This window comes from Corvus moneduloides, chromosome 5, assembly GCF_009650955.1.
Source record: "Corvus moneduloides isolate bCorMon1 chromosome 5, bCorMon1.pri, whole genome shotgun sequence".
Classification (NCBI taxonomy): domain Eukaryota; kingdom Metazoa; phylum Chordata; class Aves; order Passeriformes; family Corvidae; genus Corvus; species Corvus moneduloides.
Window position 1 is genome coordinate 26,966,915 of NC_045480.1, and position 27,434 is coordinate 26,994,348.

Consider the following 27,434-nt stretch of genomic DNA (forward strand, 5'->3'; position numbering starts at 1 on the left):
ATTTTTTTGAGGGGGTTGGGTTTCTTTGTTTGGTTTTGTGTTGTTGTTTTGGGGGGTTTTTGTTTGTTTGGGGTTTTTTTTGGGAGGGGGAGGGTAGGTTGACTGGGACCTAGACACATCCCTTTAGGCAGTGTCTGTTTAATACAAATTCAGGGACATGTATCCATCCCCAGTAAAGCTGCATGCAGTTACTCTGAGAACAAAAGAGAGAGTGTTCTGATGAAATAGCTCTTACTTGGTTTGGCTAAAAGATCCAGAATACATTACAGAGACCACCAACTTTTATTGACTATGCTAATCCTGCTCAATTCAACCCCTCGCATAAGAGTGGCACCACAAAATTTGTGAATGTGTCAATTAAAACAGAACACAATGAGATTTCCTGTGGTGATCAGACATGTCCACACAGAACTTGAAACCTCTAAAATGAGTCAATCTCCATGAACTGTGCTGTTTGAACCCATTTTGAAGCCCCCACAGCCTTCTTATCTGGTATTTGATTCTGAGGCTTGAACTGACTCTGCTTACAATTATTTTTGGAGACTCCGGAAGCTTTTAGTCTTTTATCCAGAACCTTTATTCTTTCTGTCAGCAGATGCCAAGCACTTTCCTCAGGGATGTCCTATTTTCTCACATGATCAAACCACCCTTTCAATGTTCCCCAGGAGAAACCCATTCTCCTGAGATACTGCCCAGATCCTCTGGAAGAGTGTCTTGCTGCTCTTCAAAGGTGCAGTTGATTTGGGACTCTTCAAAGACCATGTCACTGAAATCATTCCCAGGGCATGCAGGGCTCCTCCGTGCTGGGGAGGCCGCCCCATCCCTGTCTGTGGGAATCCGCAGCACTGGAACAGTGGGAATGAGAGAACCTGGAATCCAGCCCTGTGGTAGGATTGTGGCTCATCATTTTCTGGTAGTGAGCAGCCACCCTGCTCTGCACACTGACCAGTGTAATAACCCATAAACATTTACGGATTTTGGAAACAGAAAAATTGTTTCGAATCTGAGATGTAACTGTGTACTGTGGACTTGCTTACCATGGTGATTATAAGAACTGCAACTAATTTCACTAGGACTGAGGTTAATGGTGCACATGTACTTTATTTCTGCCCTCTTGAATGTGAGCATAATGTCTATTGCTGATGCTTCACAGACAGTTCAAACCATTGTTTTTCTTGGTTCTGACCTTCTTTAGTTCCCTCATTTTTGAGCTCTTGTTTCATGTGGTTTAAGACAACTGTAATCAGTTTGATTAACATGTTGGAAGCACTTACATTGCAATGAGTTTTGCTTTGTGGCTCAACTCCTGTGTGTCCTGAACTCACTTTTGTGCATTGCTGATATAACAGCTGCTCTGTGGGATGATCCCTGTATTTTCAGCACCTATGTGTGCAGCTGAAACTGTGCTTTGATATTCTTGAATATTGTGCTTTCAGTGTTTTCTTGATTAGGAGATTAGGGAACATAAATCTACAGGCATATTTGTATTTTCATCACATCTTTATGAAGGAAATAAATCCTCCCTGCACAAACTGATGATAGATTTTAAAAATATCCCTCTGTTCTTCCTCCTCCCACCATTTATCAGGGTGCCTGTCATCATAAAGTCTGTCATCATTAGACATTTTATTCTATCAATGTTAATTTATGATCTGGATTTTCTTTGAAGGATTATTTGGCAGATTATTTTTAACTGTTTCTTGTTCATTTTGAACTGGGATCCATATCAGCCTAATTTTTTGTGCCTAAATTGCACTTAAGTTTACCCAAATACCTTCCCTTCCTCTATTCTCCTTGGCAAATCATTTGTAGTGTCCCCTAATCACTGGCTAAAGAGTCTTACTTGAGATGAAACAGCATAAGATGTTTTATTTGGGGTTTTTTTGCTATATACTTTTCTGTTCTCAAGCTGTCTCTCAAGTTCTGCAGAAATTCTATCCTTAAGTGATGGAAGAACTTTGTTTGATTATACAAATTTACATTCCTATCTAGAGAAAAAATATACCAGTCTATATTGAAGCTTATTGAATTTTATAAGTATTTTTCCATTTCCATTGCATTTTTGATCCAGCTGTGAGATACAGATGGGAATTTTCAATTTCCCCATGTATCTGCACTTTCTTTTTAGGGTTATAAACCTATAGTCTTCCTGAGGAAAATAAGGTCTTATCTTGTGTATTTTTTAATTTGAGGAAATAATTGAAAACCTTTGACTTTTTTATAGCTTTTCCTCATAAACTGACTCTGTCATGTGTCATCTGAAAGTGAACCCTTCCTAAAGCAAATGACCCAAGTGACGACTTTGGAGAAATAAGCATATGGCAGCACAATGAGAATTCTGCAAATTTTATTTACCCTGGAAAGCAAGTCCTTAACGAGTCAGAGTCCTCCTTCCCAATTTATTTGTTTAGACATTTGTGGTATTCCTAGAATGACACTAATTGATAAACCCTTTAATTTCTTCCTCGAAGTCAGATCAATGGACTTAAATTAGAACAAAATCCAGGCTCTTTTAAGTGAGCACAGCCCAGCCAGCAGATAGGACACACACCAGCCTTTTAGGCTAGCCCTGGGCTGTTACCTCTCTAGCTCTGGCTGTTATGAGATGAGAGCCCCTCAGTCACCCATAGTAATGCTGTCTCAGGGAAGATTTCTTATTCACAAGGTAGAGGATGGCTCTGTGGCCTGTTACAGGGAACACTGCAAATGGTGCTGTGCTCAGTGTCACTGATTAGGCAGTCAGGGCACTACACAAGGAGATAAAATACCCCATGAAATTTGTTGGAAGCATCATTTTACTGCACTACTAGACTTGTTTCCCTTTCTGTCTGATGTGAGTGCAGTATTTTCTTCTTTTGTTTCAAGGAAAGTGGAAAAGCTCCACTAGGCTAGTGCATGGTACTCTAATAATAGTAGAATTTCATTTTTATGTGAAATCTTCAGCTGATACTATTGTCTCCAGCCCTAAATTTCTGGTAAAAATTAAATGCAAAGAGAACAGTTCAAGCAGCCTCTCTTCCAGTGCAGAGCATCAAGTATCCTGAAGGTCCTGAGAGCATCAGGAATAACTCAGTGAGTAAGGCTGGAAGTACCATGGCAGACCTGATGTGTCTGGGGAAGAGCTCCATGGCTCCAGCACCTCTGAAACACAAAAATGCACATTTTGCTCTGTGTGGTGTTTTGGGGTAGAGAGATGGACCTGAATCTCTGGTGTGCCCCATGCTCTGGTTAATCTGCTTTGTCTCAGTCCTGTTTCAAATAAGTAACCCTGAAGGTACAGAAATACTTAAGGGCAGTTGGAATCTGTGTCTGCTGCTTGTTTGCAAATGCACAAAGGAAGGGCAGGGCTGCAACGAGGCCGACCAGAGCAGGAAGGGCAGGGGTCCTTTACAGCCCTGAAACTATTTTGTTAAGAGAGAAGAGTGACTCAGAGCCAAGTCCTCAGCTGGAGAAAGACTGTGAGATCCATGTTGTTGCAGGGAAGTGGAATGACCCTTGATGCCAACAAGGCTGCCTGTCCCAAATGGCATGTGTCCAGTTCTGCTGGTGTCTCCAGCCACAATTTGATGAATGCCATGGGCCCCAGAATAATTTGCTTTGGTTCCGTATCGCTTAGAATCAGCCGTTTCTCATGCTCACTTGATTCTACAGAAAGGAGGTAAAAACAGTGAGTAGAATATATGGCTGAATGAAATAAGGATAAAATCTGCCTGACTTCGAGCCTCAGGTTTAAGACCCAAGAGCCCAACAAACAAACAAACAAACAGAGTTTCAGATATAGGTTTGCATGAGGCTTTAGAATCTTCAGAGTTAAAGTAGAAGACATCTGTGACAACAAAAAAGACTATCAATCCTTATCAGTGGATACCATATATACACATAAGGAATGATTCCTCAGCTTGTACTGATTGTACCTCTTTCCCATTGCAGATTGCAGATACAGGTCTACATGCCTTTGCTCTATCAGATATGCTCAACGTTCAGTTGTGCTGGGTTCTTGTGGTTGCTGCCCCAGTCACCGTATTGTCAGGTATTTCTAGATTTATTTGGCATGTTTTGCAGTTTGAGGAGCTTATACACACATGTGGGATTTAAGGGCTTTGTTTAAAACTTTCAATGTAATTTAAACAAAGGACTTATACACTAAAAAGTATAAACAGCATACTTTTTGGGCTCCAGGTGTTTCCTGAGGGAGGTAGTGAGAACCTAGCAATGTGAGATTGCACACAACCACACAACCCAGTATTGCACCTGGGCCTGGCTCCTACATGATGGTAGGTATATTTCAAATCTGTTTTAAAATCCATCCTTCACAGAGGCTTCTTATTCTGTACACATGCCTGGCCTTACAATTGAAAAGCAGTGCGGGGGTGATGCATAATAAACACACTAATTGTTGAAGTGAGGGTTCAATAACAGCGTTACAGAAATAGAGGTAGAGCTGATACAGATATCATAAGAAAAAAACCCCAACAATTATAGATCTCATCACAGAGTGTGTTAGAAGTCCCGAACCATCTTCATTTGGAACATTCATGCTATCAAAGACAATTAACAAAACTAAACCATCAAAAACAAAATTACTGAATTCACTGATTAAACCACATAAACCATAATATTGCAGTGTGTCTGCCTCATAAAATTGTTACAGATTCCTGCATAGGAGCTAGCTATTGGAAATCTTTGAACTTAGAGAAATGGTCGTCATTGTTTTCCTGCTGACTGTAGGCCCTTGCTCAATTTTCATGACTAAACTAAAGCTTTAGGGCAGAAATCTCAATGTGTCATGCCCAAAATCAGTATTTCCCCTTCTCAGCTGTGGGAAGTAGGACTGTGGAGGAGTTAGGTCACTTGGCCAAGATCTCAGAGGTCTCAATAGCATTGCTAGGAACAGAAATGAGATCTGATTCTACTCATTTTTATAGGTTTCTATGTGACTGTTTTAGAAGAGGTTTAGAGACGTCTTCACTGTTTTTATAGCAGTGGAATGTGCTGTGAGAGCAGCCAAGGCAACTTTATCCCACAGCAGCTCTTAGCTTTGGTGCACCTGTGTTTAAGCCCAGATAAACCTGAAAATAATAAAACCTAAATTTTGAGTGCTTGATCTGAGACATGTCAGTACTTTGTTATCTTTATGAGCCTCAAAGTGTCCCAGCTTGTGCACCCGAAGGGATAACTGAAAAGAGTTGGGGAAATGGTGCAGAATGAAGTCCTATCACCTGCAGCAAGAGCATTTACAAGCCAAATTTCATGACTGCTTTTTCACATTCAATGAATTGTAGCAATGGTGAATAGGATAACATAAGCTAATTGTAAGATACTAAGCTAGGAAAACTCCAGTGTGGCATGGAGTTGAAAATAATGGTATATATCAGCATTAAAGAATAAGGTTTATTAAAACCAATTTTTTATGCTAATCAGAGTTAAGTAGTGGATCTGCCACGTTTACTTATGTGTGACAAGCTGTAGCTGAGCTAAAGACTCTTGAGCACTGTACAAAAAAATAATTGATATTTTTGTTTAAAGAAAAATAGTCCAAACCTGAACTCTTTAGGAATCCAACATCTGTTTCAAAAAGGGGTTGAAGAGGTTGCCCCCCAACCTTGTCCCCCGCAGGCTGGGAGAGGAGAGGAAAACAGGAAGTTTTATTCATCTTACTTTCTCAGTTTTCCAAGTTATAGTCTCCAGCTGTTTCCATCAACTTTGTTTTCTGGAAAAAAAAAAGAAGTAAGAGAGAGAAAAAATAGATCTATAGAGTTCTTTAGCTATCTTTAAGTGACTCTTTGTTGAAACCTGCGTTGCATTTTTCAATAATTCCAGAGTCGTTTTCTTTCTTCTTTTCCCAAAACAAACATCTCTTAGCCAGCTTCTCCTCAGCCTGAAAAAAAAAAGAAATAAAAGCAGCAGGCTATGGGTGAAGGGAGAGGAATGGTGTCTACAGCAAGAAACATGGCCACGCAATGTCAGACCTCGAGTGTGTCGCAAGTGGCAAGTGAAAGCCTACCTTGAGGCAAACAGCAAGGCTGCCTTCCACTTTGCCTCAAATCAACAACATTTTACATAACATTTCCAGATAAAGGTTGACCACAGCACTTAGCAGTTAGGGGCTGATGGGCTGGTATTTTAAGTGGCACTCATCAGTACTCTGCAGGGCAAGTTCTCCCAAGTATCTCCATTCCCAGAAATGCATTAGCCCACACGGACTGTAACATGTAGAAAACTCTACATGTTTTCAAGCCATCCTTGATGAGGTGGTTGAAACAAATCACTGCTGTTCCTTTCCCTCTTTCTTTGCAGCTCAGGGAAGTGAAACTATTGGGTGTTTTTCAGACGGTGTCTGAAAGTAACTTTCTGAACTAGAGGGGTATACTCTGCAGAGGTGCCTTTCTGTTTTGCAAGTCCAGCACAGGTATTGGGGACATGTGGCAGGAGGTAGAGCAGCAAATCATATTTATAGGCAACTGATATTCCAGTGTTAAGATCAAATTATGAATAGCCTTGGATAAAGATTTTAATACAGTATTTAATGCTTTGTCTTGTGTTTTGTTGTTTTCTGTTTGTTTTTTAATGCTTTGTATTAGTGTGACTATCATCCATACAGGGTGTTTACACAGTTGGAGATACAATGCCAGGTTTTATACAACCAACTTTTATTCATATTGGAGATAGACCTATTCTTCTCGCCTGAAATATTTGCTGGCTTTCAGTCACTTAAAAATTTTTGAAGCATTTACCATTTCACTGGTAAGCATTGCTTTAGACTGATTTCTCCTGGAAAATTTCTGTAAAATTTTTAGATGTTGCTGGGAATGAAATAATGGGAAAATAGTCTTTTGATGATTAAAGATTTTCTAAAGGAAAAGTGATGAGTTTCAAGTCAAGGTCCAGAACAGGGGCCTGATGGGAGAAACTATGTACAACTGAATGAGCAGCTGTAGGTCTGCAAGGGGAACTATATCTGTATGAGAAGAAATGGGACTGGCCAAAGGAAAAGATAAGGAGTTAACAAGGCTGAGAGAATAAGGGGCTGGTGGAGAAATGAGCCAGGCTTCAACATGTGTGTTCCAGCTCCCTGGTAGCGGTATCTGACACCTATCATCATTTTCTGCCATGCCATTAGCCAAACTGCAGAGATCGGTGCAGTACCTTTTAAAGGCTCCATCTACCTCCTGGTAGCCCTTGTGAGTGGCAGGACAATGTCAAATATGGGGATTTGCTCCTGTTTTTGAAAAACAAGCAAAACACATGCCAATTGATTAAAGCACAATCAAGGATGAAAACTTTGGTACTTCTCATGTTTATGCAAGTTGTCTTTCATGACAAGGCTCATTCTGTAATCAGGACAGAGAGTTCCAGGAACTGAACATGGTTAAAAACACCATAAGACCTGTTCCCACTTCACTGGTCCCAGAAATGGGAAAGAGTATAGAGAATGAGACAGAATTTAGCAAGATAACATATGGCAAGGGGGTGATGTTCTACCCTGGAGAATTGGATACTCTCCCTTTTTCTGTCAAACAGCTCCCATGTGGTGATAGCTGAGTCACTCGAGCCAATCTTTTCAGAAGCTGTCAATAACTTTACATTGCTTTTATTCTTAGTGCAGGACTTGTAGGCATGCTGAACTTTCTCAGCTGCAGCTGAAGTCAGGGAAGCCATGCTCCAAACACAAAATAGTATACAAAAAAAATCTGGTTTGGGGAATTTAAAATCGTGTCCAACATGGTTATGCTTGGCCTTACTCTTCCTGGGACTCACCAGTTTTCAATATGAAGGGATACTGGCAAGCCCATCACTTTGAAGTGATACTGTGCAGGAAGTTCACTGTGAAGCTCTGTTATGGCAACCAGGGGTACTGTCTTCAGAGCAGGTTTTGAACATTGTGCAGGAAACAAGGCAAGCATGAGTTATGTTGAGCTGCAAGAAGAAAACAACCTGCTCATCTCACTAGCATGCCATCTTTTCTGCACAGTGTAGGTACACCAAAGACATGTCTGTATATAGGATTTGCTGAGTCCTGCACATGGGTCATAACACCCCCTGTCACACTACAGTCTTGGGGGAGTGTCTGGAAAGCTGCACAGCAGAAAAAAACCTGAGGGTGCTGGTGACAGTGGCTGAACATGAGCCAGTGTGTGCCCAGGTGACCAAAAAGGCCAATGCTATCCTGGCCTGTATGAGCAATACCACGGCCAGCAGCGCCAGGGCCCCCTGTACTTGGCACTGCTGAGACCACACCTCAAGTTCTGTGTTCAGTTCTGGGCTCCTCACTGCAAGAAAGACATTGAGGTGCTGGAGTGAGTCTAGAGAAGGGCAATGAAAATGTGAGTAGTCTGGAGCAAAAGTTCTGTGAGGAATGGCTGAGGTAGCTGGGATTGTTTAGCCTGGAGAAAAGAAGGCTCAGAGAAGACCTTACCATTTTCTACAACTGCCTGCAAGGAGGTTGCAGCCAGGTGGGAGTTGGCCTCTTCTCCTGGTTAACAAGTGACAGGATGAGAGGAAACCTTACGCCAGATTTGGATTGGATATTAGGAAAAATTTCTTCACCAAAAGGTTGTCAAGCATTGGAACAGGCTGTCCATCCAGGCAAGTGGCGGAGTCATCACCCCTGGAGGTATTTAAATGATGTGCAGATATGGCACTTGAGCACATGGTTTAATGGTGAACATAATGGTGGTGCTGGGTTGACGGTTGGAATTAATGATTTTAAAGGGCTTTTCCAATCTTACCAATTCAGTTGTTCTAAGATTGTCTGTCTGCCATCTACAAATTACCCCAAATTCTTATCTCACTAACTGTATTCCATGAACATCTAGTAGATCAGAAGGAGTATAAATGAGGAAACAGACAGTTTTCCCAGTTTAGTCAATTTCCTGAATGGGAAGACAGAACCTTTTTCACTTACATTTCGAAAAATCAGACTGTCAGTATCAGGGCAAGTGGTCTCTGTCCCTTTCCAGGTCTGACAGTTCCAGCATTTTCTCAGGACCCATTTTGACAAAAAACAAGGGAAGTACAAGATGAGAAAGATGCCACTGAAAAACACACTCACCAGCACTCTGCCCTGCACTACTGACTCCAGTCCCATTACATGACCACTTCACCAGCTTGTCTGAAACCCTCTTGAACTGCAGCTCTTTCAGTGTAACAGCAATGGGCTTGTTAGAAACATAATTGACTGACTGCTGAGCTGGGTGTGCTCTTTTAGGGGTAAATAGAGCAATAATATTGCTTTTCAAGGTGACTGTGTGTAAACTTACATGAGCTGGGTAAAAATTTAAATAAAACCCCTGGGTCATAGGGAGTTCCAGCCAGGAGAAATTTATGTTTTCTGAAATGAGGTTCCTCTGATGCAATCCCATTTAATTGCAAAGAAAGTACAAAGGCCTCTTTTTCTTCACACCACAAGAATTGCAGAAAAGTCATGGCCTCTGTTTACAGCTCAAGTCTATTTTCCATTAAACACTCTAAAAGCTGTTTTTCCCTTTTTTTCTTAGCTTTTCTCAGAGGCACAGTCCTGGCCCTTGTTATGTCTGTGTTGTTGGCTTTTTCCTTGCCACCATCTGTCTCTTCTTTTGATCTCTTTGTCTCTCTCTCATAGACACCCAACTGATCACAAAACAATGGCCAGTAAAACCCTTCCACCCATGTGCCTTGCAGGTGCTCTTTTTTTGGACAGGGACGCGTGCTGGTGGTTGGAAGGAAAGCTATGGTACTTCCAGATATCTGCTCTCATAATAAACTTAAGTGTTTCTTACAACTGACCATTATATAGGTAACTTTCACCCTGATTTAGAGAGATTTTACCCTAAGGGCTAATGAAACTGTTGAAGAGAAATCAGATTGTTCTCAGCAGTATTGAGAAACATTGAAAGTGCAGCACTTAAGGCTGTACCAGAGAGAACAAAGGTTCTCTCATCTTCCTCTGGTTACAGTCTCTGTGCTTCATCTACTTATAAACTTGATGCTTTTTGTCAAAGCTGTTCTGACTTAGAAGTTTGAAGAAATGCACTTTATGCATGTAAGCATTACCATACTTCTTTTACATTCATTGCAAAGTTAAATGTCACTTGTCTTTATTTGCCTGTGAGTTTTCTGAGAAAATAATATCTAGGTATAATATATGGTTTCTCATCAGCACTACTTTTCCTAGTTGACTCCTGAACTTTCTCCAGTGAATTATGGAATCACAGAATTGCTGGCTAGAACTCCTTGTGGAGTTCTCTGGTTCAACCTCATACTCACAGCAGATGTATTGCTGAAGTGAAAGCAGATCAGCCACTGATTTGTCTACCGAGCTTTAAAAACTGTCAAGTATAGAGAATCCTTCGCTTCACTGGGCAGCCTTTTCCAGGCCTGCTCTGCCTTCCTTCTGGCAAAGCTTCTCCTAAGTTCCTGCCCGGTGCAGCAGGCCCCACGTCCCCAGGTGCCCTTGCACAGTAGGTGTGAGGCTCTGCAAGTGGGACTGAGCAATGACAAGGACAACGGTTCATACAGCATGGAGGTGCTGCTGAGGTTAAGGAGGTGTATGCCCTTCATCAAAACCACTTCCATAAAGAAAAAGACAGTCATTGTCAGAGGAGGTTCTCTTAAGGGAAACAGAAAGCCCAATATGCAGACCTGACCGACTTAATGAAGTCTGCTGCCCCTCTGGGGCCTGGGTTGAGGATGTGAAGAGAAAGCTTCCTACACTGGTATGGCCCTCAGACTACCCAAGTATGGCCCTCAGAAATTATTGATTTTTCAGGTAGGCAGCGCTGAAGCTGCAACAAGAAATCTGAGGGCAAACAAGAGAATCTTGAGAGCCTTGGGATGTCTAGAAGTATGTGACTGTTGTGTATAGGTAATGTTTGCAAAGTTTCTTGCTGGGCTCAGCAGGGAGTAACCAGCACGTGGCACTGTTTTAACTTTGACAACACAGACATGAAATGGTCAGCTCATTCTAGCAATGGTCATGAGTGAGGGCAAGTAAAGAATGAAGAGAAGTCTCGTCTAAATCTCACTACAGTATTTTGTTGAAACATTCTGGAGTTTTAAAAATTTTCAAAAATAAAAAAAAACCATAGTGTTAGATCCTTTCAAAGATGAGATAGATAAAACTATTCTGTTGGGGCACCAGGACAAATTACTAACCTGAAAAGAAAGTCTCTACTCTCTGTTTGACGAGCATACAGCAATAACCAAAATTAAGACCTCTTCACCTCCTCAAAATAGAAAAGTCAGACTGTTAATAATCAGATTTTTCTTTGGACTAGCCTAGTATCCAATACTTTTATCTGAGTAGATTTAGCAGATTCTTTCTTTCCATTTAAGTTTGAAAGTTTCAGCAGGCTTAGGTTTTTTATTTGAGACAAAAGCACTCCTGGCATTCATTTGCTTATATAAGAATCTCATATTTGATTGGAAAGAGCAAAACAAAACATAGATGTGATGACAATTTCAAGACATCTCTTTCAAATAAGGGCTTTAATCCCACCAAGAGCCGATTCTTCGTGTACAAATAGAGTGAGAGTTCTCCAGTACCCTTCTGCAAACTCAGGGCTTAGGGTTCTGCTGGGTATTGGGCTTTTAGGCCAAACTCAGGATGTTTTAGGGCACAACTGGTTTTATCATTTTTCTAGTTTAGAAAATTCGACTTCTTCTGAAGTCTACACTTTTCAAAATGAACATTGTCAAACTGGAAGTTTCTTGGAAGAAAAATGCAACAATGATCCAGTCTGTAAAGTTTTCCTTACACTGAGGGATTGAAGAAAAAGTTAACAGATTTCCATCTTGGTCTCAAAATACTTACGTAAGTAAATTATTTGTTTCTGGGAATAGATGAAAAGTTATACAACAGCAGAAGGAGATTTCAGCTCTGGAATCTAATCCTAGAGAAGATTATGCTGGAAAAATGGTGCTCGTTTTTAATAGCAACATTCACATGCTGAATCCCTATTACTGGTGTCTTAGACATCAAGAGTTAATGTCTTTTCAATCGCTGCACATTAGCAGCCATGGGTAGGGCCAGATGTAGGAATGACTAGTAGAGACTTTGGCCAGAAAATCAAAATAATAAGGTAGTTGCTTACAGCTTTTGCAGACTGACTTTCCTGCTGCTGCCTTGTCTTGTCCTTCCACTTACTTTCTACCGTCTCTTTTCTCTCCTGCCAGCTCCAGTTACTGCCTCTTGCACTGCTTCCTTGGCAACACCATCCTTCACTTCTGTTCTGGCTTTGCCTCCTCATTTCCCACACTCCCAGTAGCCCCATGGCTGCCTTTAAGTATTAGTTTGTGTGCTACTCTGTAATGCTCCTCGAGCTGCAGCACGAGATCTCCCTCCAGGCAGGCACACACATTGCTGGCAGGAACAGGCAGCCCAGAGGACCTCAAACAAGCTCTTCCCTGTCCATCTGAAGGCACAGAACAGTCCTAATGGCAGGATTTAAACTACATCAGCACTTCCTGTAGCTCTTTTCTACCATCAGTTTCAGACTACATCTGAACAGTGTGCAGAAAAAACTCTTATTTGGTTCTGAGTTAGGTATGAACAGTTTATGGGCATGTGGATTTGATGGACAGATAGCAATAGCATCTGTGGCTGAAGATCAATGGAGGTGGCTTAAGGTTATGGCTATATTTTCCAGCTGTCCATTTAGAAAACACCACAAAATTACCCTTCAGAAATTTGTTTGTGGAAAATAGGAGGGGTATCCAGGCACAGAAGCATAAGATGTTCTGCCATACCTAGTTCAAAGTAAGATTTTCTTCCGCCTTTATTTTAAACAACGAAACACTGAAAACAAATGGATACATGAGATGAAAAAGTACCCTCTGTGAGGTTTCAGCTTTGATAAACCACATTACAGAATCCAGGTCTTTCACCATATGGTGAGACCCGATACACCTTCAACATTTTGACTGTTTGTTTAGACAAAAAAATCAAGAATTTAGGCCTTGACAATATAAATACAGGACTGAAAATGTGTCACGAGAGTGCATTTGGCAAGTCTGTTGTTAGTATGCCTGCTCTGGTGTTTTATTGGCTCTCTGCTGCTGTGAAGAAATCTGAAAAGGGAAAAAGATTTGGAAGCTAACTAATGAGCGTGAACGCTACAGAAAGGAAGACAAAGGGCTATTGACCCTGTTCTCCCCTATTAGACAGCAATTAATTTTTCAGTTAATAAAACTGCTTCATCCTGTCTGATCCCTGTGGTGGAATTAGGCAGTCAATACTTGAGGGACCATGTTTCCAAATAACACCCATAGGGCAAGCCTTTTCTAGCCATCCTTGAGCCTTGTCTGGCTTTCCCCATTGTGGATTCCTTCATTCTGGTCTTAGGATTAGCCTTTGCCTAAATTGCCCATCTGGGTGACACTGAAGGATGTTGGCATTGTTGTAGGCTCTGCGCAATGCTGAGATAAAGTGGAAGGCTGTGTCTTGGAGCCAAAACTGTATGATGTGGATTTTCACCCCCAGAACAGCATTACAACTGATTTCCACTATATAATGTAGTGTAATCACAATGTCGTGTATGCTTTGTCTGGAGTTGATTGTCCAGCTGTTGAAACAGTATCTTTTTTCATTAAATTAAACCAAACTGTAGCCAGCATCAACATCAACCTCCAAAAATGTAATGCTTAAGTCTTTTCGGCCAGATGCTGATCTCTGAAACACTGGTGTGAGTCTAGCGGAATTACAGTTTTACACTAATGTGAGATCAACAAGCTTATTTTGGGCCAGTGATCTGCTTTCACAGGTGTGCCTTATTTTAAGATGCCACCAAACTAGCTTCTCCCCATCATTCCAAAGCTGTTGAAGATTAAAGATAAGCTTTACTGGTAAACAGAGAAACAAAGAAAAAGATGTGGAACAAAGGTTTGCTTTCTGTCTCAGTTAAATGCTAGTTAAGGAAAAAACCATTTCTGGAACATTTCCTTTTTATCAATCATAGCAAAATGAAAATAAGCTGGCAGAGTACAACTAAAAATGCTGTTTCTTAAACAGAAAAACATTCACACAAGTTTAATGATAAAAACTTAAAGAACTGTGTTTTGTTCAGTCTTTTTTTTTTTTTTTTTTTTGCCATTGTGTGCAAATCTTCAGGTTTTATTAAAGAGAATTGATATAAGATTTATTCCATTGCACTCCCTGTTATCTTAGCTTGACTTTGCCATGAGAAGTCTTTGGGGGACTTGGTGAGAAACTTTAGTTCTGATGGGTTTTTTTGTCACAGACACTCAGCAACTGACGGGAGACAAATGGAAATAAACTGAAAAAAAGTGCTTATCTGCATGGGAGGAGTGAAGGGCTCTGTTTTACACTGCTGTACCTCAAAAATAGCTGAAGGGAGTTTTCCAGCAATTTCCACATACCATGCACAGTTCATCCCTGGACTGGGACCAAACATATAAAGGATCATTCCCTAAAGGAGAATTGGGGAGGAGGGGGTGCCTTTAAATGAAACGTGAAAAAGGATAATGGAAATATGCCCATAAACAGAACTTTTGCATCCTGTGTTGAAGGAAATCCTGCCTTAAGGAAGCCTTTTCTAGTATGCAATAGCATTTAAAGCAAAGTCGCCAGGCAGCACTGTGCCTGCCTCACATCCTCTGCATTTGCACTGAGCCCAAAGCTCCCACAGGCATGGGCTTGGCACATTTGGAACTGCACCAACCCAGTTGTGATTCCCAGGCATGTACTGGCTGCTGGAACCATCCTGGGGAGACACATCTGAAGCATGAAACAGCACCATGAAAAATATGTGTTACAGCCTTGGCTTGCATTCACCACCCAAGCTGGAGATCACTGGTCAAGAGTTTCACCTCTTCCTTGCTGTCCAAGATCATGCTCAGGCACTGCATGTGGGAACACTGATGCTCCCAGTGATCATCACCTTTTGCAACAGGCATTTCAAGCTTTATTGCCAGTTTACCAAAGCTTGAAGAAAATAGCATGAATCCCATGCACAAATTTTCTTAGCCAAGTACTGGGCTGAGAAAAGTATATTTGTGTGTCCGCAGTCTGAAAATAAATCGATTCACTTCAGTTGGGGGGGCTTGGGAAAAAAGAAAAATACCTTTCTATGTTCCTTATAGAAGAAAATCCCCCATTTTCCTACTAGATTTTTATCAATACAGTTACATAATATGATTATGTATTTATGCATCAGCTTTTCCATTTTCTGTCATTTCAATAAAAACAAGCGAACAATGGAATCACTTAAGCTGTTAGTATTTGTAATTTAGTAACTCTTCCAGACAGGTCCCAGCATATTGCAAGGCAGCTTCATGTTTTGACTTGATGATTTCTTTTACTTCTAAAATGGTGTGAATTTTATCTGTTTCAGAACATGAGAAAAGGAGGAACTCATGTGCCTCCTCATTTCTTCCCACCCCAAAATCTTTTCTTACCTTTTAATTTAGCAACATGATATGAAATAAATGAGTCTTGAATCCAAAAGCACAGTCTCATTGCTTTTAGCATGAATTATGCATTGCAGGTTCATATGTATAAATAGCAACACTAAAACCAAATTGCTTTCTGAGCCAAAACCCTTTAAGCAGCAGAATGGATATGATAGTCATGAAACAGTCCAGAATAACATGATATTCGAAATTCAAGCTGAAATTCCCTTCCACGTACATTAAAAATTTTACTTGTTAAAGTAAATGACTCCCTGTGTCATCTTTATTCTGTTTTATTACCTTTCTAGTAATGCTGTAAATAGATACCTTGGCTAACCTCATTCCTGTTTCCTAGAGAGGCACATGCCAAGAAGACCTGGCTGACAGTAAATGCTGCGCAGCAACTTACCGTCATTGATGGGAATAGCTGGCCAACTAGTGATCTCAATGATTCATGTGCAAATGTCAATGGCTCTGCCCAGGCCTAGTTTGCAGTATTCTTTTGTTGCATATTTTCATATAGAGTCCCTCTTGCCTGGGATAAACAAACAGAGCAGCACACTCCAAAAGCAATAGGGAACCCAGCCTAAAGAATGAGACTGCACATAAAACAAACTCTAATGAAAAGTAACATGTCAAGGTAGTATTTTTAATTCAAATATTTATTATGTATTTGTGTTGTAGCTTTGCTTAAAGGCCAGGGCTACTTTGTGCTAACCATTATTCAGGCTTAAAAAAAAGCCTAAGCTTCAAAGGCAGGCCTGTCTGTCTCTACATTTACATTTGCTGGTTTTATATCACTCAGTTGACTTCAGAATATCAAGTCTCATCCACCTCCCTTCCCTTCAGACCTAAAACGTCAAGAGCTCCAATTCAAATCTTCTCCTGGATATTTATAGCTTACTAAATGAGATGCAGGAAAGGATTATAACGCAGGCTGCAAAATTCTGCCTTCAAAAGTGAGGAAATGCCAGATTAAATACGTAATAACAATTCCGTTCTCTTAGGTATTATAAACATTATGATATAAGGTATAATTTTTCCTTTCCCCTGACAACCTTGCCTCATTCACTGCTGGCAAACGAAGCAATGAGCCATGGCTCAATATTGCCTTTGATTAAGGTGGCTGAGTGTATGTCATGTGCCTCCTTCACTGCATGCTAGTCAACGTCCTGGGTGAAAACTGGACATTTTTCTCAGTTTTCTGAGGTGCTTCTTGAACATTCCAAAGTTGTTCACGTTTTTGTTTTGTTTTGTTTTCAGAAAATCCCTTTTTACATTACAGGCAAATATGATATGTGGGCTGGAACACTTCTCTTGCCAGATGTGTAAATAGTGGTTACTTTCATCAGAGAAATAGAAATATCAGGGAAACTGAGGTAGCTTTCCAGGATCTGAAGGCAAGTATGCCCTCAGAGCACATGCTTCTTTCTCTTCCATGAAACTTCTGCACCAGTCTTCTTGAATTTCAGCTTTAACCCACCTTCCTCTCTTTGTTTCCCTCATCTTCCTTCATCAGGCATTTCATGATGGTTCAAGCACCTTTGGTTTTTAAGTTTTCTTCTCTGAGCTCTCAGTCCAGGTGACAAATCATACTCCTCACCACCCAATCTCTCCCTCTGCCATTGTCATGGCTACAATTGACATCTGCAGGAAAAAAAATGAGTGGAATTTTGACAGGAGGGCTCCAGCGCCTTGAGGGCTGCACCCGATTTCCTGTGGTGCCCTTAAAACCAAGGTCTGGGATTGCAAGTGTAGTTTATTGGCATCCAACTAACACTCCAGGACAGGAGTGGCCTTCTTGCGGGTATTCTTTCCTCCTTGTAAAACTCCCACCTTTTCTGAGGAATACTTGAGAACAAATTGTCAAAGAACAAGCTGTCAACACTCTCCAGTGTTGTAAAATAAGTATTTCCTTGCCCTAAACCACTTCACAGAATTATCAGGGCCTATTCCAAGATTTGAGAAAAAAAAAGACAGTTTTCTAGATTATTGCATAAGAGTTGGAGACTCGTCATCTATGTTTGAGAGCATTTTACCATGTGGTGATCTGCAGGTGCTGCTGTAAGATACACTTATTTGCCAATGCTATTTTTACAGTAAAAAAACCCAATGAAGTAGCATATATAATAGAAGAACAGCAGTGGGAAGTCTGCCAGGGAGACTGTCCGCCTGGGCATGCCGCAGCTCTGCTTACAATCCACCACCACCATTTTTTAATCTAGAAAAACCTTGACACAATCAAGTTACAGATGAAAATAATGCTGCATTTAGAGCTGCAATTGCACCAAGATTTTCAGTGCTACCTGTATCTTCTGTAGGACAGGCTGGAAAAACAGTGCTTTGTAATACATGTAACAGAGCAGGTATCAAAGTGAGCATTTAAAGAAACAGAAATCTTGTGGAGTAACCCAGATCTCATGCAAGTCCTTGTTAAAGACGCATGAAGAAGAAGTGGCACCTGAAGCAAACGTGGGGGAATGAACCACCAGTGTGCTCTGGTTGTGATAGCCCTGAGGTGGTCTCTTCTGCATCTCAGTGTCTGCTGGGTGCACCTTGGTGACGTGACTCTAAGCAACATCACGGGCTGGCCAGAGGAGCAAGACAGCTCCCATTGGGTCCATAGGTGCTCAAACAGATAGTCTCTCAGTACATTCACACATTTGGAAAAGTGTTTGAGAAATATCACTGAAGTGTCACCTCTGCTCTAGCTAGTGGTTTGTTACTGCAGAAAGAGTGCATTTTTAGAAAGAGGCGGCTGACCCGAGAGACACAGCACACTGAGTTAATGTAATAGTGAGATTGCCTTTGATTACTATTGCTAAAGATAAAAGTATTGTGAACTGAACTTATATTTGCTACGCTAAAAACATTTGAAACCATTGCAATTGTGACGTAGGTTTTTATATGAAAAGCCAAGACACGACAGGTCCCTTGGCTGCTGTGTGTTCTCCCTTTCCAGATCACTGCACAGGACCAAGCCAATGCACTGCACGTCACCCTGTTGCCCCTACCAAGCATGAGTAGATTCCCACACAGGAGAAACTTCCGAGTGGTTTCACAGCGATCAGGTTTACAAACTCTCTGGACGGTTTCCCCTACCTGCGTGGCTGCGCTTCAGCTGTCGGGCTGTTTCGCCCTGGCAGATCTCGGTGCTCCGCAGTGACCAGCCTTGCTGGGACTCCGCAGCCCTCTCCGAGCCACCCCGGTGTGTGACGGCAGAGGGCAGCAAGAGGCAAAGAAGATCCTTTCACAAATTGGGTCAAATTCCATTCTCTGGTATTTGCTCTTTGAATGCAGTGCCTGCGCAGGCTGCCCGCGGTTCCTCGGCTGGATCCCCAGCTGGCGGGCGGCAGCGGGCTCGGGGCTCGGCTGCGCGGCCGTCCCGGGCGGGGCCATCGCAAGCCCGGACGTGGCCTTGCACGTGTGCACCTCACCAGGTGGGTTAGAAAGGGAATCATGCTGGTTTTGGACACTTTGCCGAGTTACAAGAGTGCCATATGGCATTTTGTCATGCTCGTGTTGAAAAGCTATAAAAATCCGAAATTAGTTATGCTTAGCTTTCACCACACAGCAAAATGTAGCACTTACTTTAACTATGAATAAATAATTTCTTATATAATGATGAGAGCTGCTGGGCTGCATTCCTTTCCCCTGTACTCTGCAAATCTCTAAAGAGAGGTGTATGTTTGGAAAATGTTTTGTCCTGAAGGCCAAAGCAAAAGGCTCATTGCTACTATGTGATTTTTAAGAAATGCTATTTTTTTCACTACAGGCTCATAGAAATGCACTTTTTTTTGCTTTCTCAGATAGTGTTTAGATGAAAAACTCTGTAGTAATGCAGCTTTCCCTTCACTCTTCTGCCAGTATGTACCCAAACCAGATGGTTTCCGTACAGGGTGGGAACCCAGCTGCAGGTGTCCTCTCAGGTGACAGCATGAGCAAATGTTGCAGCCAACTTCCCAGGAGATGAGAGTAGCTGCCCACAAATGTAGGAACTGAAACTGCTGCCACAGTTGGTCTTTGTGCCCACCTGTAAATCACCAGGTTGGTAACATTTAAACATAGTGTGTATGACTTTAAGCAGGTACAAATGAGCTCTGTGATCTGGAATGAGCAAGGGCAGCGGGATGTTTCCTCTGCTTGCTTGCCCCTAGCACAACAGCAAGAATATCCAGCTTCTCAGAGTCACAGAATCACAGAATAAGGCAGAGTTGGAAGCGACCCTCAAAGATCATTGAGCCCAACTCCTGGCCCTGCACAGCACCACCCCCAGCTTGTATATTGTCTTCAGTAATGGTCTCATTAACTGAGAAGTGAGCGGCCTTAAGCTCTTCACATCATTAAGCTTCTCTGAACAGATGATTTATTTCCATGATGGACAAACATTTACAAAATTCAGCACAATCTGCTTGTTAGATAAACTTCTTACATGAACAGAATAATTGTGGAGGTTTCCTCCTACACAGTGAAAAGAGCAGTTGAGCTCACAGCCTTCAAAATTCTCTGTTTCTCCTATGTAGGGACAGAGATGTTAAAGAAACATGGCAAGTAGTTTGGGTGGATTTGAGAACTGTGCATGCGGGGTAATAGGAGACAGGATATAAAAAACAATCTGAAGGCAGCCTCACTTTTATTTAAAAATATGTTTCAGAATAAGCTAGCATTTTGATGTGGTTGTGGTTTTAATTTACTTTCAATATTATAAACTGAGACAGAGCACTGTCATGTAAGCATGTGACAGAGTGAAGCTGTCTGTTTTAGTTTCACTGAAACATCAAAAAGTTCATCCTAGTTGAGCTTCTCATTAATCTACTTCACTTTGTTCCCACTGAGTAATCATAAGTGTGCTATAGTACCCGTTTTACTTTTTACAGCTGCTGTCAGGAAGGGTGCACCTCTGCAAGCACGGGGCCAAACCCTGACAATTCCTCCTTGTTGTCACTGGCTGGCAAAGTGATAAGAGAGTACTCAGCATGGCAGAGCACATTTTGATATTGTATAGCAAATGAGACAGACCTCCAGATTCATGCAGTGAAACTATTCTTATCTTCTTATGTAATGTACTCCTCACACTTTTGTTTTGTTTTGTTTAAGCATCTTCTGTTTGGACCATTTTAAACATTAATTCCAAAATCCAATGTTAAATTAAATTGTCTGATAAAATGAATTGTATTCAGTATTCAGCTGAATACCTGAGAGCAATATAAAAGAGGGGCAATTTCTGCCTAAAATAATTCCTTTTTTTTTTTTTTTTTTCATTCAGAAGGAGCAAGATTTGGGCCTAAAATTCAGGGCAGTCTCCATGTTGAAGTCAAAGCAGCCACAATCTTTTCATAAACAAGCTGTGGTTGCTTGTATTCCACAGTAAAGAACACTGTACAAAAATCACAGAGGGACACAACTTCAGGAGGCAAAAGTAATGAAATTCTATGTGACAAACATTACTCTGCTGTGCAGAGCAGCCCATTATTCCTCTCCAGGGGCTCTTCTTAACAAATTTTTACATAATGGTCTAAGAAATGCAATGTATGCTGATTTTTTTTGAGTTCAATGATGCTGTCAGCTGAGAACTTTTCAAGTGGATTTTAGAAGCACTCCATCATCTAAGAGAAAAAAACCCAATGTAGTGTTTTCTGACCAAAACCCCACATTGTGGAAGCACATTCCACTTTACATTATTCCATTTAGTTGTGATTTTTCAAAGACTTTTAGGATCTAAAATATACAGTTGAAATTGAATGTAGTTTTAAATTAGCAGGGAATTTCTAAATTTAAATGTTCTAACATAAAACAGGTAATAGTGGAAGTTGTATTCCTTTCTTTTTTGAAGTGGAAAGTGAATGCTTCTCATAAATTTGGAAAAAAGTTTGTGGGTTAAATTACATATCTGGTGAACAAAACACATTATAGAGCCTAAAGATGAAAATTTCATTCTTTGTCCCTGTCCTGCTATAGATTAGAAATCTGGCATTAAATGAATTTTCACATAATTTAAGCCACTCTAATATTTTGTAGAAATCCATGAAAAATACTGCAGAATATATTTTGCCAAAGTGACATATTTCTCTGTTGATATTTTCCTTGACTGTTTGCATCCCTGTTTCCTCCCTGGAGTACTGCTGCATAGTGAAGGCTCCTACATGCTTGTTAGTGAGCTGGAAGAAGTGCCGAGTACCTTTGCCTTTAGGCAAACACTGTAACATCATCCCATAAAATTAACTGCTTATAAAATGTTTCTTTCTTTCACTGTTCACGGCACATATTATGGATTACTTGCTGAAATTTGTCTTCTCACCTAGGGCAGGAATCTGCTGCATGGCAAATTTCCAGAATGTGTCACCCAGGCATCCAGATAGACTTACGCTTCTTAGCATGAAAAATCCTTCTCCCCACCTGGAATTTCACAGTGTTTGATTTCCTGCAAAGCACCTCGCTCCAAAGTGGATTAAGGATTGGACTCACCTCCTTCCTGCTTCAGGAACCAGGAGCATTTCAATAGCCAAATTCTTGTGCTAAGCTAATTTCTCCCAGAAGTCTCGGGCTGAGTCCACTGGACATGGTGGCACTGGGAGGTGTGGCCATGAGTTCTAGTTTTAATCCTTTGCTCACTCTCACATTATGTGGGCTTGATCAAATAATTTAGGGCAACATTTTAAAACTTTCATTTGTTTTGACATTTCCCACAAATGACATTTACTTAATAAACATTTTCTTCTTTGCTCCTGCTGCTCTGTACAGGGCTGTTTTCAGAAGTACTCAGTGAATCTTGTAGGTATTGACAAACAACTCTGTAAATGAGGTTGTAATTCACTGCTAATCCCCCATTCTAAGCAAGGCTGAAAGTCTCTTCCAATTTTCTAGCCTCACTGGCCCAATCAGTGGGTTTTTTTCCAGAGCAATAATCTGTCTCCCAGCAAGTTAAGTTGATTTCTACAACAAAACTGCCCAAATATTGGTTTTTTTCTGCAGTCTGTTAACATCATGAGAAGAAACACATCCAAACATTTGTTAGAGAAGCAAATTCTTCTTATAACTATTTAGCTAAGAAAAATGAATTGCCTCTCCTAGATTTATTTTGTTAATGATGCCTAGTTACAGAGCTGTTGGATACATTGGAAATTATCCTCAATAGAACTGGCCTGGAGAATTCATTTGGAAAAAACCTGAAATCTACTAAATGTTTTAGAGATGAAGGTGTCATCACAAACTCTTCTTATTTCAAGTATAAAGCATTTTACATCTGGCTTAATAGCTTTGTGTTGCATTTCAGTCTGATTTTGTTAAAAAGCAAACAGAAAATGCTTGAATAAAACTTTACAGAGGAAATTATTTAATGCATTTATTTATTTTAGCAGGTAAAGGGGATTGGATGCCTAAGAACACACATGTAAATGGCATAGGAGGGGCAATTAATGTGACAGCACATGGGATAGGCATACAGTGTTTGAAAAGCATTCCCATCACTTCAGTATTATATATTTTTTTTTTTTTGACCCAAGTGCCTAACCAATAATACAAGTCCCATAAGATGTTCTTCTTGGCAGAGGAGAAGACAATGTGCGATCTAGACACTTTCTCTGATGCAGAATTTATGAACTGATCATGGGACAGATCAAATAGGGAAATACTTCTTTACAGAGAAAAGTTCCTGGCAAAAGAGTTCAAAGAGTGATAGAAACTCACCTGGTCAGCTGTGTCTGGGGCCTGAACTGTGGACCTATCCTTTACTATGCTACTTTGCTTTGTCCCAGCAGACACCAGTATGGGCTTCTTGCACCTTTCCGGTGGTCTCCCTGGTCATTCCTGTGTGGCCACTTTTGTCTACGCACTTGTCTATGATTTATAGCTTTTCTGACACAAATATTCCTAAATCAGGTTTTTATTTCAACAGCCTGAGGACAGTAAGAATCTAGACAAAATGTTTACCTGCAGGTCCCGCCCAATTTTTCTCAAAACAAGAGATTAAAGCTGTCCCCCTTAACCGTGGAAATCAGCTTCAGTAAAGGCCTTGTCTGGGTGATCTGGCAGACAGTCACCACCTTAGTAGGGCACAATTTTTTTCTTTCTGTCCTCCCTCTTTATTTCTTCCATGGGAACAGGAAATTGTCAGAATTTCTGTGTGTCTACAGTACTGATTCAGTACTGGGTTGTGTAATTTTTCTTCACATTTCTTTGGTGCTACAGAACAGCCTGGAGCTATTTCACAATCAGCATCTTTTAAAAAAACCTGACTGTAGAAATACATTGACATTCACAAATCAATCACAGCGAGCCCTTAATCCTAAAGCTTTCTGTCAGCATTTATACCTGATGACACACTACATCTGTTTGTATCTGGTGTGTTTTTTCTGCCTTCCTTCTCCGGTATTTCTGACTCTTATCGTGCACACCTGAAACTGTTTAGAAGTAGAGCCATGAGTTTTCTTGGAAGACCTATGCCTGCTCTGTGCTTTTTGGGGAATGCTGATACATGTCTGGTTTTGGCAAAGTCCTATTGTTTCAGCTGCCTGGTTTTGAAATGGAGTTTCATGACACTCAGAAATTCTTGCATTTATTATTGTTATTATAGCACTAGCGCCTCCTATAATGAGACCTCTTTCCCTCTTGCCATATCCCATCTCCTCTTACATGAGCAGATTTGAGTCGAGGGGCTCATTGCTGAGGGTTACAAACATTGCTTTGTCTGTTTTACAGTCAGCAGCACACAACTCAGCGTTGAGGCCGTCGTTTTTGGGTATCTCCTCAACTGTATTGTTTAATCACTGCAGTGTGCCCTAAATTCCAGTGACACAAAATGGGACTGCAAGGTTTGCCATCTGTTGTTCTGTTAGCATCTCAAAGAAGCCAGAAACTAGAAAGAGAAAAGTACTAAGACAACATACTTTCCCTGCATTAAAGCATAGGCAATTCCCATTGCATGTTGCGTTAAAGAGCACTTTTTAATAAATATTTTGAAAAATCTAAAGATTAAGTATTGAATTATATATTGAATTTTCTCTTTCTTCCCTACCTCTGGGAATACGTATTGCATTCTACTTCATTCTACCAAAAAGTTCACAGAGCTGAGGATCAGTGTGCTCTTTGGGATGCAAGACCGTGTTTCGGGGAAATAAAACACTGGGGCAATTCACAAAGCATTTAAATGAAGCTCTTTGGCTCCTACATGGCATTCCAGTGCAGGCAGTGAGCTGTGGAGAACATACCAGGTAATTCATGCCCAAAAGGATTCAAAAGGGAGGCATAAAAATCTATTTTTCTGAAGAGCAGAAGTTTTAATCCTAAAATAAAAGAAGGAAATTATGCAAACAGGATTTGGCCATAAGAAAATCACATGCTTTGGGTGTGCTGAGGGGTTTGTCTCATGGCCCATCTGCAGTACAAGGCTGTGTAATGCCCAGATTGTGGCATGCATTCACAGGCCTTTTCAAACCAAGTGTTCTTGATTCTGTAAAAATGAGACAATTGCACAGATATACCTCTCACTGTTCCATGCCTTTTAGGTGAAGCTAATCCTTTAACAGTCAGGACTGTAAATAGCTTCCAACCAAAAGCCTAATTTAGGTATCAACATTTCATTCTGTGTTTATATAGAGCCTGGTGCAACAAGATCTTAATTCATGACTGGGCTTCTTTAGCAATACTGCAATAAGATTAACAGATAATAAATATTGTGCTAAGAGTGCTATGAGGCCAAAAGAAAATGTCAGAATACAGGAAACAAAATGCCTACAGGGAAAAAAGAGGAATCCAGAGTATGCCTAGTCTTTGTGGTCTAGGGATTAGATTTCTACTGGTATCAGTGGTATTGAATTAAGCAGCTGGTGGTCAGTGGTCAACATAAAAAAGCACAGAGACATGGAAATAATTATTGTAAAATCCCAGATGGTCATGCTGCAAGGTGATTTCTCCGTATTTATGCATTTCTTAATACATGAAGGAAAGTTCTCCTTTCAGATATGAACTTCAAAAGCTTGGCACTTGGGCTGATGAAGCCTTGACTTCACATCTGCAGGTAAGTCCAACTGCACTGAGTGGATTCCCTTTTGAGTGTGGAGATAAATTGCGCTGGACTGTGTGAAAATATCTAGTCTTAGTAAGTAGTGCTCCAGATTAACAATTGTTAATCTGTCCTTTTCACATCCAGTGTCATCTCTGCTGAAAATTCAGAAGTATTTATTAACTTGCTTTGAATCCTGGGTGCACACAAGGCTGATATTCTCTTTGTAGTTTTAGACTTCCAATTTCATTTTGCCTCTCCTGCCTTTCTTCAATCTCAATTCTCTTATGCTCTATAGAAATTACTTACTGATTCCATAGAGATTAAAGTGAAGAAGAAACAGTAGTTTAACAGTTTACTGTTCCCTTTATATAAGGAACTTCAAATTTTCACCTATTTGTTTTCATTTTAATCCAAAGACTTTGGACTGAAGACTTTAGACTGAATCTTTTAAGCTGTTATAGATGAAATCATATGCCCCAAGGTGAAAGCAGATGACATCTCTGATCCTTGTCAGTATAAGCTGAAGAAAATTAATTTTTGATCTCAAATCTAACACAACTGCACTCCGAGCAGATAAGTAAGACATACAGCAGGTTTTATCAACCAGTGGTGCTTTATCACAGCCATTGGAGTGAGGGGAGAAAGTCTGACACACTGAGCCATGTTCATGGCATTTTCAGTCCATGCTGTACCAAGTCCATTTTGGTGAGACCCTGGTCCACATCTCGGTCTCTTTATCAAGTGGCTTCAACATTGTGCACTACAAAATCACCTTTCTGAGCCCCACAGGAGGCCAGCAAGGCCCTGAACTTCGAGGTCCTGTTAGAGTATAGCGCTGGATATGACAGGAATACTGTGGGTATGTCCAAGATGGGTACAGGGAGGGGATCTGTAACAGCGAGTCCTGGCCGCATGAAAGAGAGGTTGGACGAGTGCACTGACTGTCCAGCATTCAGCTCTGTGCACCGGGGTTTTCTCCTCAGAGCAGATTATCCTACTCCTCCAGAGCAGTGTCTGATCTCATACTGTTTAGGTGAGGACCCATAGGAAGTGCCCTTGGGGATCTGGGACAGGCAGAGTCTTGGCTGATCTCTGATTGCTGTGGCTGCAGGACATCTGAGTAGTCCATGCCATCTGGACACCTGGCTGAATGCCCTGGGGCATCTCAAGGTACTACTTGTTACCTGTGTTTGTGAATCCGATTTGTGCATTTGGTAATAAGTTCCTTCTTTCCCTTATAGGCTGTTTCCAAGTATAAATAGTCACATATATCTAAGCTTAACTCTCAAACCTTGTCTTTTCCAGCATGAATAAACCTGTACTCTGTTTCTCCCCAGACTATCATAAATCTTTTTTATTGTGTGTCATGTCTCTTTGAGAAGCTGGATAAGTTAAAAACACTTTCCGTGCTCCCTCTTGTATTCCCACATCCTCCTCAATGTATAAGCTCAGCAAAATAATGAATTTTAGCATAGCAGTTTTACCCAGGCTGTGGACAGGGCCAGGTTCCCTTTGCTACCTCTCTTTGTTATTTCTCTTCGTGTTTATTGAAGGCTTATGACAATCCTTAGTGGTAGTATTTACAGTTATTTTCAACAGTTGTGGCTGTTATCACAAGTCTGTGGCCATCACCTCTGTCCCTGACTCCCAGGTGCAGGTTGGATGGTGACCGACTTACCTTGTAATTCAGATAACTTAGCCTCTGCAGTCTTCCATGCAATTATTTTTATTTTGATCTACAGTGAATGCCAACATCAAATACTTCGTGTTCCTAAATGATTGAAAAACTGTCAGTGTTGGCTCAGGGACTGGTCCGTATGGACCAGGCTGGAATGACCTTGGTAACAGATACGTCTCCATTAAGACAGGAAGAGATTCACCAATGAGGCAGTTCTTAGTTATTTAAATATGTACTTTGTTATTCTCCTTAAAATATTTTTAAACCAAATATCACCTGCTCCTCAATCAAATCCCCTGCAGACATCAATATAGACCATATCAATACACATGACCTTGTCAACTGTGCCTGAGATTCCCTTGAAAA

At 40.9% G+C, this 27,434-nt stretch overlaps 1 long non-coding RNA gene across 3 annotated transcripts; it reads right to left on the reverse strand.

Annotated features, from left to right (window-relative positions):
* Nucleotides 1–2,330: 2,330 nt before the first annotated feature.
* LOC116444637 lies at nucleotides 2,331–18,770 on the reverse strand. 3 transcript variants are annotated; one of them, XR_004240422.1, is made up of 4 exons: nucleotides 18,490–18,770; nucleotides 7,147–7,219; nucleotides 5,542–5,878; nucleotides 2,331–3,645 (listed from the first exon to the last, which is right to left on the reverse strand). It is a non-coding gene; the product is annotated as an uncharacterized LOC116444637 (long non-coding RNA). The 3 variants fall into 3 exon arrangements; XR_004240423.1 differs by lacking the exon at nucleotides 7,147–7,219 and having other exon boundaries at nucleotides 5,542–5,710; nucleotides 18,490–18,759; XR_004240421.1 differs by having other exon boundaries at nucleotides 5,542–7,219; nucleotides 18,490–18,574.
* Nucleotides 18,771–27,434: the final 8,664 nt, after the last annotated feature.